Raw genomic sequence first — 13,736 nt, forward strand, 5'->3', positions numbered from 1 at the left:
ATCAAAATTTGAGAGGAAAAGCTTTGATTGTTTCGCCGATGAAAAATGTGAAATCACAAAATAGAATATTTATAGTTGGAGTTATGAGTGTCTAGAACTCTCCACGTAACGTTTATTTCCTTTGTTTGTGTTATTCTGTCCTCTTTTTCTTTTTCTATATTTTAAAACATGTTCTAGTGTAGTTTACTTTGACTTTTCTAGCGGCATCTTACGTCTATAATGACGTACGAAATTTAAATCTCTTCGGTTTGGTAGTAATGATAACGACTTAACGAGTGAATATAATCTCTCTGTCACTTAATTTTTGCTCCTTCGTTAAATTATGGTCAAACTTTTATAACTTTGACGATTAATTATTAGTAATCTATAAGAATTAATATGGTTACGTAGAATCTTGTTAAATTTGTATCATTATATCGAATTATGTTTATTAATATCAAGGTTTTTAATAATTTTTGCGCGTATAGAATAGAGATACATACGGGTTACTCCCCTCGTTTCGTATATTTCGCATTAGTTGTAACACTTTTTATTTTCGATCGTTTCATATTAGTTTTAACACTATTATATTTGAAAAGGATATGCCATTATTTTATAATTTCTCTATCCCACTATCCCAACTTTCACAAATATTTTATTATTGGAAAATTTATCAAGAATATGTCAACCTTTGCGCGATTAGCTCAAATAAATAAGACAACCTTTAAATTAACTTAAAATAAGTCGACCTTTATAGGATATTATCCCAAAATGAGTTGTCATCTATTGGTTTCAGGGGTAACTGGTTCTTTGAGTTAATTATGCCAAGTGTCAAAATAAGATTGGTTCTTTTAACTATTATAATTACAATTAAATAATTTTTATTAACAATTAATAAAAACAATTTAAATCCCCATATCGCCGCAGATGGAGAAGCCTTCGTTAGCCATGCTTCCACCCCAGTCCATTTTCTTCTCTCCCCTCGCACCGAAAGCCACCCCCCAAAGAGCAACCTCCTGCAAACCCCTTCCCTCGCCGCCGACCACTCCCTTCCCTTTATTATCTAGCTCTCTCCCTCCCCACCCTGACCAATTTTGGGGTTAACATCCCCAAATTAAATGTCAGCTTCCTTCTCTTTCCCCCTCCCTAGTTGTCAGCCAAACCTACCCTAAAAATAATTAGCCAAACCTCCGTCGTCACCCAAACCACGGTGAGCCAAACCTAAACCATGCTTCCTTGTTGTTCTCAGTTCACTCTTTCCCTCTCTTCAAAGTGGTGGTTGCTTGGGCGAATTTAAAGAGGAAGAGTGGGATGGTGGTTGAGGTAGTGGGTGGTGACTTGATGGTAGTGGCTGGGCATGGGTGGTGAGGGTTAATTGTTGGGATGTGGTGGTTGAGTTGCAGGTAGTGGTGGCTGACGAGTTGGGGGATTCATGAGGATAAAAGAATTTCTAAAATTAAATAATAATAATAATAATAATAATAATAATAATAATAATAATACACTTTAATAATTCCAACTATAGGAGATTTACTTTTAATAATCCCAACAAAGGTTTATTTTTTAATAATCCCAACTATGGGGTTAGTTTGCCTCCAATAGTCCCAACCGGTCAACACGTGATTGGTCCTTAATTTTAAAAAAAATCATAAAAAATAATTAAAAACCTAAAACTCTAGCCAACCTCTCCCCACCCCTAACATCGCCGGAACCCAAACCTACCCCCTAATCTTGCCGGAAACCGACCGGCCAACCTGTCTTAACCACCAAATACGCCAGTCAGCCTCTACCACCTATCTTCGAACCCCGTATCCAACCATCTAGCCCTCATTGACCCCTAATACCACCTTGAAAACCCCCTTAACCACTAGAAACACGCTGGCTGGGTGGTTTTGGGGGTCGAGGATGTGTGGTGGAGGACAATCGACCACGAAAATTGGGTTGATGATCGAGTTGAATTGTTGTTGTTGCGATGTTTACTTGTAGGTGCACTGGCGGTGGTCATGCAATTACTGAGAGCGACGGAAGATGTGGTAGTGATAGTGGTGGTGACGGTGATGGGTTTGTTGAAGGTGGTGAAGTTGATTTCAATGGCGGAAGTTACAATGGTGGAGAAGGTGAGAAGGAAGAGGAGAGAGAATATGAAGAAGGAAGCCATGGAAGAGGAAGCTTTTCTTGGGTTTAATTTCTTGAAGAAACTTTCAGTTATTGGGGATTATTGAATTAAGGACATAGTTTAGGCATGGTGTAAGAATCCGACTCCTTTTAATGTATTAGATTCCCTTTAGATGCTTTCTTAGAGTTTACTTTATGTTTTCTAAGCTTGAGGTCCCATTATTGTGTTACTGTCAGTTCAGTGTTCACTAGGGATTCTCCTTGTAATCAAATTAAAAACTCTTTAGAGGGTGAATGATTAATGAAATATTAAGCCTTCTACCAAGTGTTACTTTGCTTTTATGCATGCTTGTTTGTTGTTAGTCCTTTATAGATATTGTGTCTCACTTGCATAATAGCTCCCTTCCAAACCAATTTAACGCACTAAGAACTCGTGGTTCAGACCCGCTTGTGCCCGCTCTGAAGTATTGGCCGTCACAAGCCCCGACCACCGCACTTCGTCGCCCAAATAGGCGAGAGTGCTCCTCTTCCGCTCAAGGCTAGCGTTCTTGCCACTAAAAGGCTAGAGCGTGCCGCACGTTTCGGGGCCCAAACTCCCGGACCGCGATAGTTCGTATCAGAGCCAAGTTCCAAACCTCGTTTCAAGCAACCCGTGTAGGCACCAAGGAGGGCTACACGAAGATGGAATTTGTAGAGGAAAGACTCGGTTGGCTTGAGACGAAAGCGGACGAATGGTCCCAGCTGCAAGTCATTGTACACGAGTAAGCCGAGCAAATTGTAAACTTGATAGAAGATAGAGATTCTCTCCGCAAACAATTGCAATTTGTTCAAGGACAAGCCGATGAAGCACTCGAGAAATGTGCTACCCTGATGCGCGTTGTGGGAAGAAACGCACTTGGTATTGGTGCGGCGAAGATAAAGCCGCCCAAACCTCGCGACTACAGCGGCGCTAGAGATGCTAAAGAAGTCGACAACTTCCTCTTTGACATGGAGCAGTACTTCCGAATATGTCAATTGAGTGACGATCAGAAGGTGGATACTGCCATCATGTACTTGCCGAAGATGCCAAGCTTTGGTGGCGCACCAAGCACGCAGACATCGAAGCAGGAAGGATAAAGATCGATACATGGGCGGAGTTCAAAGAGGAACTCAAAGAACAATTCTACTCGGACAACACAGACTTTGTTGCTCGGATGAAGTTGCAAGAGTGCCGCCAGAAGGGCTCTCTTCGTGACTATGTGACGGAATACTCGACGATAATGTTGGACATCATAGACATGAACGAGAAAGATCGTGTGTTCAACTTTGTCAATGGGTTAAAGGAATTGGCGCAACGAGAGATTTTAAGGCAAAAGATTGATACCCTCGCTGCTATTATGTGCGCTGCTGAGAGATTGATAGACTACTCAGTCGGGAAGGGCCGTCAATCCGAGAATGATTCAAATGGGACGTCAACAAGCTCCAGTAGCCCGACTCCAAGCTCTCCAAAGGGTACAGAGAACGGCTCTCGAGTATCGTCCAACACCGTCAATACATATCAGAGAAGAAGTGGAGGAGGTGATGCGCAGAGTTCAACATCATCCCCCCCCCCCCACAACTCCGGAAACTCTAATGCCGGCACGTCCTCGGCAAATACTAGGCCGCCAAATTGCAAACTTTTTTGTCCGTGCAAGAGAAAGAGACCAGTAGAGACAACAACCCATTTTAAAGAATGGGTACGATTTACAAGATGAGCTCCATGAGAATGATTGCCCCAGAAGAACCCAAAGTCCGATACCTATCGGTAATGCGAGTGATAGAGAAGAAGGCTACATCGAAGAAACAAGCTCGCGCTAGAGACAACCAGAAGCGGGAGATGAAGCCCAATGAGTCGGCAACATCCAAGATACATCCTCACCAAACCCAGAATCAGACACTCGGTTTGAAGCAAAGAGGGACGAGCCCAGAGACACCAAACGAGAACCTCCCAAGAGAGAGGGAAAACAGTGGTCGAGCAAAAAACGAAGGTCGCGTGTAGGGGATCACAGAGACAGTGGTCACCCAAGAGGCACCAACCACAAATTGAAGCTCACCACCATAGTCTCAAGGAAGCAGCTCCCCAACAGATGATCGTGGAAGCAGCTCTCCCCCAAAACTCAACAGACACCACTCCCAGGAGGAAATTTAGAGATGAAGCTCTCAACAAGTTTTTCGAGCACAGCAACCCCAAAGACAAGCTCCTCAAAAATAACAAAGATCCAGCTCTTAAGTCAGCAAAGATTCAAGAAGTCAGCCGCATCAACGACGCACCAGAGACTCAAGATAGTTTAAGATTTTCTAATTTAGTTTGTAACTCTTGTAAGTTGACGGGGTCGTCGACAGCTTAAGTGGGGGAGGATGTTAGAATCTGACTCCTTTTAATGTATTAGATTCCCTTTAGATGCTTTCTTAGAGTTTAGTTTATGTTTTCTAAGCTTGAGGTCCCATTATTGTGTTAGTGTTAGTTTAGTGATCACTAGGGATTCTCCTTGTAATCAAATTAAAACTCTTTAGAGGGTGAATGATTAATGAAATCTTAAGCCTTCTACCAAGTGTTGCTTTGCTTTTATGCTTGTTTGTTGTTAGACCTTTATAGATATTGTGTCTTACTTGCATAATAGTTCCCCACCAAACCAACTTAACGCACTAAGTTAATCCAAAAAAAAAAAATGACTAGTTAGGCAGGTTGTAGGTAATTTCACCTACTTAAAGATAATACTCCAAAAAGATCGACTTATTTTAAGTTAATCCAAAGGTTGACTTATTTTGAGCTAATGGCGCAAAGGTTGGCTTATTCTTGACAAAATTTCCTTTATTATTTCTTTTCCTACCAACCTCACCAACACTACCTTTTTTTTTTCAATTATTATTTCTATCTATTACTAACAATACTTTTATATATAAGCTTATAAGCCTAACCTATAATTTTCTTAAACTATGAGTCAAGCCTACTATTATAACTAATGCAAAACGGAGGGAGTAATACGCGTCTTGGAGATCATGAATAATCAAATGAGGCAGTAAAACAGGGATAGAGGAGTACTTTTAGAACTTTTGTGCACGTATGGTTAGTGCAAAAAGAGAATATAAAATATACGAACTATTGCTGCACCCAATTGTTTATAGTTTTGTACGGCAACTCCTCTTCTATTCTCTTTCTCTCTCCTCTCCTTTTTACTCTACTCCAATACTAAATACTCTATTTTCTCTCTCCTCTCTCTTCCTACAATGCTCTGATTTCAATTTCTCCGGAAATAATTATTAGTTCCGAAGAAGTAGTACCAATGCTAGTGCTGAGAATGGATTTTTAAAGCAGCTGCGAAAGCATCACTAATTTGATTGATAAGTATGGATCTTATTTTTGTTAGAATTATGATTCTAGTAATGCAAATCGGAGAAGTTGTTACCGAGCTATTGTTCTTTGGATGGTGTCTCTTGCAAGTAATTAAGAGCGAACTATAGCTCACGGTCGAGTAAGCGATAGCTCGAAGGCTCTTATATATAGTTGCGGCAAAGGGTGAGCTATAGCTCGTGGGCGATCGAGCAAGTAATATAACTCGGGTCGACATCTCTTATGCGTGTGTGACGTGGAAGGCAAGCCTTTAATCGGTTTCCTTTCTTGTCTACTCCGATATATACTTTTTAGCCCCCAAATTTTATGATGGAAGGCAAGCCTTTAATCGGTTTCCTTTCTTATCTACTCCTATATATACTTTTTAGCCCCCAAATTTTATGATGATGGTTTTTATTATCATTGAACCCTAAACACAAAAACACAAACCTATTTTTTTTGAGATTTGAACAGTTCTTGAGCAATATCAACCTTTGAGTTCAGATACACAATTATGGAGGTCATTGTGTAAAACTTGGGGGGCGTGCATCATTAGGATATATGTACCGGTGGTGGTGTCTTCGCTTTTACGGTAGTGGATCCCAAACCACGGCAAAACCGAAGGAGGACATGTCTTTGATTCGAGTATGGCGATCGAATTTGTTCTAGGGAAGTTCTTGATTTGGCTAATGTTTTTCATGGAATCAACAGATATTTTTCCAACAATTGTTCCATGATGCACGAGCGTGAATCATTTACATTTAGTATTCACGAGCATGGATTTGAACTTGAATGAGAATCAGCCATATATATAGGAAGACTATATAAGATATTCGAAAATCTAGTGGTAATTTGCTAGCTGATAGGCTCAGCGTTTTACTTGATGAATTGTTAATTCAAATACTTTCTTTGATTCCCACCACGTGTTCTGTTGTTATGTCCACTTTGTCTAGGAATATGAGAAGTGTTTTTGTAAAAGTGTAAAGAGGCAAAAGCTTGTGTTTATAAGTTTATTCATCATATTAGGTTAGATCACGTGTCATGCACGGATTTTCACTCTTATTACAGAGTATTAATTTAAAATTATACTTCCTCCGTTTCTTTTTAGTTCACTACTACAAAAATGCTCAAAGAGACTCGAAATAAGAGACCCGTTAATCAAATAACCGGTCTCTTTGTTTTAAGAGACCCAATGTTAGAAATAACCGGCTCTTTGATATTGTGTTATGAGATAAAAATTTAACGGAGACCATTTATTGTAGATAACAGGTCTCTCATAGCTTATTTTATTTTATTTTAAATTTAACAGGGAAGAGACCTGTATGTAACTTAACCGGTCTCTCTTAAGTTTTTTTATTTTAAAATTGAAAAGGGAAAGACCTCTATGCAACATAACCGGTCTCTCTTAGTTTTTTTTTTTTTTTTTTTTTATTTATTTTTTGGAAATTAAAAAACGGAGAGACTTGTATGTGACTTAACCGGTCTCCTTCACTCAGAAAAATAAAATAAATGGAACCCTAACACTTTACTATTCTTCATTCCGCCTCCAACTTTCAATCTCCATCTCCATCTCCATCTCCATCTCCTTCATCTTCCTTTTCCTCTTCTTCTCTCTCCTCCCTTTCCTCTTAAACGGATTTCCTCTCCTTCACCTTCGACTTTCCCGGATAGACCCTCCCCTGTTCGGAGCGTCGAAATCGTTTGAGAGATGTGCGTTTGAAGGGGAATTGAATTTTGATTCGGCGATGAGTCTCCATATTGTTGCAGCGATTTATTGCAGTATGAGAGGTTTGATGAAGCGATCAAGATCTCAAAAGAGCGATTAAGTTCCATATGTTTCGAAAGGATTTTATCATGGTTTAGCAGCGTTTTATGGATTTATGTAGTTGGATGATACTCATTCTATGTTGGGTCATCTTGATGAATCGATTGACTGTTATAAAAATGGGTTGAAAATCCAGATTCAAATTATTGGGGATTTTTATCCCAAATTTGCCGAAACTTGTACTTGTTCTTTGATTTTTTTTTTCTTGATAAATTGTTTGATCTTTTTGTTGTGGTTGCATTTTTTTTTTTTTTTTTTTTTTAATTTTTGATTTGTTTGATGTATTTTGCACTAATTTTTGCGGTTAGACTTTATATTTTTGTGTTGTGCAGTATAATAATCATTAAATTGTTTTCATTAGAAAAATATATGTTTTATGAACTGTAGAGTGGATTGGCATCTAATTTACGTGGCTGGAAATACATTGGATTTGTTTTAGAAAATTTCTTGTTTTTCATTCATCTAATTGCTACCATGATTTTTACTTGATACTAAGACTGACATTTTGGTGGTAGAAATGAAGGAGAGAGAAAGAGAGGATGGAGGATGAAAGGAGGGTAGTTGAAGGAAAAAGATGAAGATTGAAATTGAAGAGCTTTGGGTTTGAACTGCTGGGGTTAGAGCGGGGTCGCCGGTGGGGCTGATGGCGGAGGGATCGGGGGAGGGGGTTAATCAATGGCAGGGGAGGGGTTTTTTTTTTTTTTTTATCAATGAGTTGATCTTTTATTTTATTAGTTCATTTTTTCAGCTAAGTTTTCTAAATGAATGTTTAATTTTGTGGTTATTCTCAATTATTATGATTGATTATTGTGTGCCTTTTGCTTTGACAGATATGCTAGTTTTCACACAAGATTTTAAAACAAAGGAGAGAGGAAGAAATTGGAGTACTTAAGCAACATGTTTGACATAATTTTACATATAGATTACAATATTTCATGTATATAATTTTAGTGGAATTTAATTAAAGTTTGTTAAAATTCTTTGTATCATAGTTAAACATTAATGTGGCATTGTTATTCTCTTTTAATGTTATTGATTTAAATGTTGCATAAATAAAATGAAATAAGGTTTTTTTTTTTTTTTTTTTTTTTTTTTTTTTTTTTTTTTTTTTTTTTTTTGTTTTAAATGCGACATAAGAGACCTGTTAAGTAAATAGGCTGTCTCACTTTCTCAAAAAAGAGACTGCCTATCTTGAATAGGCGGTCTCAGTTTTCTAAAAAAAAAAAAGACTGCCTATCTTTATTAGGCGGTCTCTTTTTTCCCAAAAAAGAGATTGTCTATCTTAGATAAGCGGTCTCAGTTTTCTCAATTTTGAGACCGCCTCTTATAAAGCAGTCTCTTTGCCAAAGAGATCGATGAGCTAGAGACTGCCTCTTTGGCTAATTTGGACGGGTCTCTTTGGCTAATTTTGTAGTAGTGGTAGACACGTTTCTAGGGTCACGTTTGTCAATGTACAAATTAAATCATTAATATCTTTAATTACCGATAAGCAAAAATTATAAAAAGTGATATTTTGAAAATATACATTGTGATGAATCTAACAAGATCCCACTTGACTATATTTTTCCTAACATATAAATTAAAAAACATGGTCAAAGGGAGGTGTATGAATAGTGCTAAAGTCAAAACGTGTCAACTAATAAAAAACAGAGGTATTATTTAAATGTAATAAATAATTTGGTCCAAAATCTAATTTTTATTTTATCCCAAATCAAGCAACTTAAAATATACTCCCTCCGTTTTTAAATACTTGCTCCACTTTCTATTTCCGGCCGTTTTTAAATACTTGCTCCATTTCCTTATTTAGAAAGCTTTTACAATATTTAATTCATTTATCTCATCTAGTGGATCCGACATAAATCATATTTTATAAATTTCATATTCTCTTTCCTCCAATTCTCTCAACTACTATTACTTTTCAAAATTTTTTATTTTTTTCATCTACCCCACTATCTTCATATTTTATTACTTTCTTCAATTTCTCCTAAAACTCCGCGCATGGAGAAATGGAGCAAGTATTTAAAAATGGAGGGAGTATATTTTTTAATCCTTTATGACTACATATTGTAATTTTTGTTCAAGCTTTCTTCAACTTCCTCCGTTTCTTTTTAGTTGACACGTTTTTTTAGTCACGTTTGCCAATGCACATATTCAACTGTTAATATCTTTAATTATTGAAAAGCAAGTTGATATTTTGAAAAATATATATCGTGATGAATCTAACAAGACCCTACATGACTATATTTTTTAATTACGTATAAATCACAAAACACGGTCAAAGAGAAGTGTGTGAATAGTGCTAAAGTCAAAACATGTCAACTAAAAAAAAAACGGAAGTAGTATTTTAAACCATGATGGAATATTGTTTTTTTTTTTTTTTTTTTATTTTTTTTTATTTTTGAGAATGCTCTAGCAAATTCAATTAATCACGGGACAAAGAATCCATAAGTACATAAGGAGAAACAACTTGGGGACAATGGTTTTCCCAAGTTTGTTCAAAACCAAAAGGAATAATTTTTGCTAGATTGTGGGCTACAGTATTGCCATTACGTTTCACATGGGACCAATTTACAGACATAAAATTAGAGCACAGAGCAAGGGTATCTCCAAGTACGGCATCAATATCCACCAAGTGAGCGTTCTTCGAAAGTCTTTCAATGACCACTTTGCAATCAGATTCGAGGATAATCTCATTAAAACCATATCTTCTACCGAGTTTAAGAGCAAACTGCAAAGCTTTGGCCTCGGCAACTTCAGGTGTCCAGTGAGCACGGTACCTCCTTGTAGCAGCAACAAGCACCTTCCCCTCACGGTCTCTGGCAATAGCCCCGAGTCCCACCCATCCCTCATCCGAAAGTCAGGCACCGGAATTCAGTTTAACAACATTAGCAGGAGGAGCTGACCGGTAATCTAGACTTGGCGAAGAGGTCAGACCCATAAAACCATAAATATGCTCAGTATAGTCCCTTTGTTCCTCGACATACCTAACAACTCGAGCAGCAATGATCGTGTTTGGGGTAGTTTTGTTCTGAAACACTTTGCCATTTCTCCCCCCCCCAGATGCACCACACAAGATACATCCCTCGTTGCACAATTTTGGAGTCTAACTTTTTCCAGCTCACTACAAGATCGCAAATAGACTCAAAGTCGTCCCATTTTTCCATTTCAGCACATGAGCAGTCCTCCCAGAGTTTCTGAACACGAACACACCCCACGAAGGCATGATTGATTGTCTCAACCTCAGAATTACACCAGGGGCAGCTATTATCAGTGATGAGATGATGATGGTAAAGAAAGTTTCGTACAGGGAGCGTCTTTATACAAAGTCTTCAGAAAAAAAGGCGCACTTTCGTAGATACATTGGCTTTCCAAATTTCCACCCAAGCATGGTGGAAGGTGTCCAAATCACAGCCTTTTCCCTGAAGGTATGCAGATTTAACCGTATAGTTACCCCTTTTCGAGAAAGCCCAGATAAGCTCGTCTTCTTGATCCCTCTCGCTGATAGGAATAGCTAGAATACATTTCATATCTCTTTCTATGAAGATCTCTTCAACCAAATCATGTCACCATTCCGAGTTTATGGGTTCAATTAAATCACTCACCTTAGAAAGAGTGGCAGTTTCTTCACTAAGGATGTGATGTCCTTTACCATCCGCAACCCAAGGGTCGGACCACATATTAATACTTAGACCATTGCCCACCTTCCATAAAATCCCCTCTTTAATAATTACCTTCAACGACCAAATGCTTCTCCAAGTAAAACTTCCTGCCAATCCCAAAAAAGAATCAAGAAAATCCGAATAAGGATAATACCTTGCTTTGAAAACACGACCAAGAAGAGAAGAAGGGGCTTTCACGAGTCTCCAAGCTTGTCTTCCCAAAAGAGCATCATTGAAAACCCCCATATCACGAAACCCCATACCGCCAAGACATTTTAGCATGCACATATAGTCCCAACTTTTCCAATGTGTTTTCTGTTTTCCACTAGACAACCCCCACCAAAATCTTGCCATTGCCGAATGGATACGATGAATAATCAAAGTCGGAAATATATAAACTCCCATCAAATAAGTGGGGACAGCCTGAATGACCGATTTTAGAAGAATTTCTTTACCTGCCCTAGAAAGAAGTTTTTCCTTCCACCCTTGCAATTTTTTCCAAATTCTGTCAAGCACTGCCTCAAAATAGCTTTCTTTGACCGCCCCATAATTGTCGGAATTCCTAAATATTTCTTATGTCTGTCAAGTTGTCGCATATTAAGTAGATTCATCAAAGCTTCTCTCTACTCAACAGGAACACCCTTACTAAAAGAGACCTCTGATTTTTCATGATTAATTTTCTGTCCGGATGCATTTTCATACTGGTTGAGAATATCAACTACAACTCTGCATTCCTCTCGGTTGGCTCTAGTAAATAGTAGGCTATCATTCGCAAAGAGAAGGTAAGAAATTTCAGGCCCATTACGACTTGCTCTGGCACCATGTAGAGACCTGTCCCTGATCTTATTCTGCAGCGTACTAGAAAAGACACCATTTACCAGAATAAAGAGATACTTCTATTTTTCATCGTGTAGAATATTTCTAAAGCAATCAGTGCATTATCAGTAATGAGGCGTCCCGGCACAAAAACACTCTGATTTTCAGAGATAATATCCGGAAGGATATGTTTGAGGCGCATGACAATAGATTTTGACACCAATTTATAAAGCACATTACAAAGAGCAATAGGGCGATAATCAACCGTCTTTGTTGGGTCTTTAATTTTTGGGATAAGCACAATATTGGTATTGTTCACATGACTAGGAGAAGGAAAACCATGTAAAATATTATAAACAAAAAAAGTCACCTCATCACCAATGATGTGCCAAAAGCGCTGGTAGAAAATGGCATGAATGTCATCTGGGTCGAGAGCTTTGCACGGATGCATTTGCTTAAGTGCCGCTAGGATTTTATCCTTTGAGAAAGGCCTCAAGAGAGCTTCATTTACTTCGGTAGTAATGCAAGGGTTGATATTGGTAAGAGCGTCATGGACATCAGATTCGGTTGGAGAAGCCGTTGAGAATAAAGATTCGAAATGTTTAGTGATGATACCCTCAATATCCTCTTCATCCTTCTGCCAAATTAAATATCATTATCATCAAAAATACCCCCAATAAAATTCTTCTTTTTTCTTTGAGAACCTTTATGGTGGAAGTACTTGGTATTTCTGTCACCATCTCGAACCTCTGAAACTTTACTACGAATATACCAGTAGGCCTCATGAGCTTCATTTAGCTCATCCAATTTTTTCTCAAGATCCGCGCTCATCCTCACATTTTCTGCCGAAGTCTGCTGTTGTTGGGCTAGGTGTAATGCCTTCTCAGTCTCCGCAATCTGGTCACCCAGTTTATGGAATTTTACTTTGCTCCAAGCTCCCAAACCTTGAGCGACAACAGCCAATCTGCTAATGGTTGACGCCCCAATCGAGCCCTCCTACGCTTCTTTGATTTTTTCCTCATATTACACCTATATGGTTTTCCTCTTCCCCAAGTGTATTGGCTGCTTTAAAACCCAAGTGTATTGGCCGCCTTTAAAACCCAAATCTCGAAGACTGCAGTCATCAATCATGTCTCTAAAATTTGCATCTCCCTTCTACTCCTGCCAGCCCCACCTTCAATCTCCCCATAAGAGAGTATTTCGTTAAAATCCCCACAAAAGAATTGGTAGCGAGGTTTCCCCACACAAATGACGAATTAGAGACCAAGTTTTGTGCTTATCTTCCTCCCTAGGCTAGCCATAAACTTCAACAAAGCACCACGATCCATCAGAATTAGTAACATCCCCACATATATTGTTTTGTGAGAAAGAAACTAAATTGAAATCCACCTCCTTCCAAAATAAACAAAGTCCCCCTTCCTTTCCTCTACTAGCCACACCAAAAGCGTTTTCAAACCTCAAACGCTTCTTGAGCTTCTCAACCTCATTCTTCTTTATCATTGTTTCTAACACAAAGATAATGTCAGGGGCAAATCTATTACTCCATTTACAAAGTTGTCGAACTGACCGGGAGTTGCCCGATCCCCGACAGTTCCAGTATAGGGCAATCATTAAGAGAGGCAGGGTTGGTCCGAGCCAACCTCCGCCGCCATATCAGTGTCCATAAATGCAGTAACATTAGTTTTATTACTTTTCATAGTGCACTCAACATCCTCCATCACACTTTTGTCATCAGTCAGGGATCTTTTGCGAGGAAGCTGGGAGGTGTTGTTCAATCTACTTACAGTGTTATTCCGAACTTTTTTCCTCTCTAGTGTACCCTCCTCTCTGGTGGTTCGCCCTATATTAAACGAACTGAAAGAGGTAGGTGTTTAGGATAAAAATACCCCTTCCACGTGGTCCAATCCCGTAGTGACACGTGGCCCAATCAGAGGGCAACATGTGTCCCTATGGGAAGATGACGTGTGTCAAGCTCAAGAAGAGCACCTGAAAT

At 38.7% G+C, this 13,736-nt stretch overlaps 1 long non-coding RNA gene across 1 annotated transcript; it reads left to right on the top strand.

Annotated features, from left to right (window-relative positions):
- The first annotated feature begins 6,960 nt into the window (after window positions 1-6,960).
- On the top strand, window positions 6,961-8,287 carry LOC145572141 (uncharacterized). The gene is made up of 2 exons (XR_014096693.1): window positions 6,961-7,447; window positions 8,099-8,287. It is a non-coding gene; the product is annotated as an uncharacterized LOC145572141 (long non-coding RNA).
- The last annotated feature ends 5,449 nt before the right edge of the window (window positions 8,288-13,736 follow it).

The sequence above is a fragment of the Chenopodium album genome, chromosome 12, assembly GCF_948465745.1.
Source record: "Chenopodium album chromosome 12, dcCheAlbu1.1, whole genome shotgun sequence".
Lineage (NCBI taxonomy): Eukaryota > Viridiplantae > Streptophyta > Magnoliopsida > Caryophyllales > Amaranthaceae > Chenopodium > Chenopodium album.